Source organism: Nicotiana tabacum, unplaced genomic scaffold (assembly GCF_000715075.1).
Source record: "Nicotiana tabacum cultivar K326 unplaced genomic scaffold, ASM71507v2 Un00190, whole genome shotgun sequence".
In the NCBI taxonomy this organism is placed as follows: Eukaryota; Viridiplantae; Streptophyta; class Magnoliopsida; order Solanales; family Solanaceae; genus Nicotiana; species Nicotiana tabacum.
In genome coordinates this window covers 1-2581 of record NW_027438428.1, presented here as the reverse complement: position 1 = coordinate 2581, position 2581 = coordinate 1, and the positions used below count along the sequence as shown (strand labels likewise).

The following is a 2581-nucleotide window of genomic DNA, read 5'->3' as shown; positions in this document are numbered from 1 at the left end:
ACTAGCATGAGTAGCTAAAACCCATTGTTCTAGGGTCATAGGTGAAACATGAATGTTGTTGTTTGAAGTTCAATTTGACAAATTTGGTTTATCATATTGGGTTGTTTATTTAATTCTGCTTTTAATTATTTTGCTGAGTAGCTAACAGGGAAATACTATCTACGAATCTTTAGTTGAACTCGAAAATAGGAACTTTAGATTGCATATAGAATTAAATAGGGCAAGTTCTTGAACCTGGGCCTCGGGGAACGGATTAGCAATTGGGATAGACATATACCCAATTGCCTTACTTGGTTGAAATACAGGAATTGTAAATGCATTCTTGTTAATCTTAATTCCATAGACATATAGGCATTGAGTTAACTTGAATAGGCGAGTAAGAACTCGACAGATTCTTATGAGTAACATTAACCCTATCAATCAACAATCCAGGTAAATCGATTAGTAATTTTAAGCTAAGAACATAACACGATTGTTAACTAGCCTGTGACCCGGGAATATCCTCTCCCATTGTGTGCTACTCGAAATTGTTATTTGTTTGGTTAATTTCTCTAGTTAGATTATTGCTTGGTAGTTTAGGTAGTAAAACAATTACATCTCTATTTTGTGAAAACCTCTTGGATAGACAAATTAATTGAGTTTGAATTAGTCAACAGTTAATCATAATTCTTCGTGGGAACGATACTCTATTCACTAATCTATTACTTGACGATCACGTGCACTTGCGTGAGTGTTTTTGGTCGCAACAAGTTTTTGGCGCCGTTGCCGGGGACTTAGAAATTAGCTACTTGACTGAGTTGAGCTTTTATTATTTATTTATTCAAGTTTTAATTTTCAGTTCACTTTGTTTGTGCCAATACAGGTTTTCTTTTCTTGAATGCGAAGAAGTAGAAGCGCAAACAATCTCCTTCCTCTTGATCCCGAAATTGAATGAACACTTCACAGATTGAGGAAGGAGGTGGACTCTAGAACTAGAACTGAAAGAGAGTTGGACATCGTAGTTCAACCACAGCCAATTGAGATGGTAGGTAATGAGGAACGCGCGGTGATCGAAGCCGCAAGGCCCAGTCTGGCTATTATGACTCAGGCTATTGTGAAGCCTGATATTATTGGGCACTTTGAGCTAAAACAATACATGGTGCAGCTGATCCAATCCACAGGGCTATTTGTGGGATTACCTAATGAAGACCCGCAGAGGCATATTTAGAATTTCTTGGAAATTACGGCCACTTAAAATTATCCGAACGTTTCCAAGGACTATGTCAGGTTGACACTTTTCCCCTTTTCACTGATCGGGGAAGCTAAGGATTGGTTGGATAAGGAGCCAGCAAATTCAATCCGCACTTGGGATGATCTGGCAAGGCAATTCTTAATCAAGTTTTTCCCCACTAAAAAAACAAAGATATTGAGGAGTCAAATTCTTGGGTTTGAACAACGAGTTGGTGAGACACTTCGTCAAGCATGGGAAAGGTACAAGAAGATGCTCAGAGACTGTCCTCATCATTTCCAGACGGACGAGGTATTGGGTCACACTTTTGTAGATGGGTTAGATGATGCTTCAAAGATGAATCTTGATTCAACTTGTGGGGGTAGTTGCATGGCCAGACCATACAGTGAAATCTAAATCTTGCTGAATAACTTCACTACTAATGATAATAACTTGCAAGGTGATGGTGATTCACGAAAGGCAGTTAAGCAAAAATCAGCTGGGTTACTTGAGCTCGACGAAGTGTCAGCCATGAGAGTCGATATTGCAAAGATGGTCAATCAGATGACTAGGATGACAACACAGTAGCCACAAATAATGCAACATGTATAACAAATGACTATTTGTTGCGAACTCTGTGGCGACAATCATATGAGTGATATGTGCCCCACAAATCCAGAATCCATCTATTATGTGGGGCAACAAAATAGAGGTCCACCGAATCAGCATGCACAATACGGGAATTCTTACAATACAAATGGGAGGAATCATCCCAACTTCTCATGGGGTGGAAATCAGCAGAATCAGAATCAGCATAGACCCCAAGGGAGTTTCAATCAGCCTCAGAGACCACCCCAACAAATAGAAGAAAGTACCAATGATTTTATAAAGAAGTTGTTGATTGACAATCAGCAACTCCGGACCGACTTCAGAAATCTTGAGAGGCAAATTGGGCAGTTAGCAACAAATAAAAACACTAGACCTACAGGCGCTCTCCCCAGTGATACAGAAAAGAACCCTCAAGTGAATGCAGTTACACTTAGAAATGGGAGGGAGCTAGAGAAAGTTCCAAAGAAAAAGAAAGACAAGCCCATACCTGAGGGAGAGTTGATCCCTAAAGTGACTCCTGAGCCAAAGAATGCTGCTGAAATTCCAGAGCTAGTGGAGTCCCCAAGGCCACCACCACCTTTCCCCCAGAGATTGCAGAAAAAGAATGATGATCGCATGTTCACAAAATTTCTCTCTATGTTGATCCAGGTTCAATTGAATATCCCACTTGTTGATGTGCTTCGTGAAATTCCAAAGTATGCTAAGTACATAAAAGATATAGTGGCTCACAAGAGAAGATTAACTGAATTTGAGACAGTGGCACTT

The 2581-nt window shown here is 39.9% G+C and overlaps 1 non-coding gene across 1 annotated transcript; it reads right to left on the bottom strand.

The window, feature by feature from the left end:
- Window positions 1-1402: 1402 nt before the first annotated feature.
- Window positions 1403-1506, bottom strand: LOC142179033 (small nucleolar RNA R71). The gene has a single exon (XR_012707185.1). It is a non-coding gene; the product is annotated as a small nucleolar RNA R71 (small nucleolar RNA).
- Between the last annotated feature and the right edge of the window lie 1075 nt (window positions 1507-2581).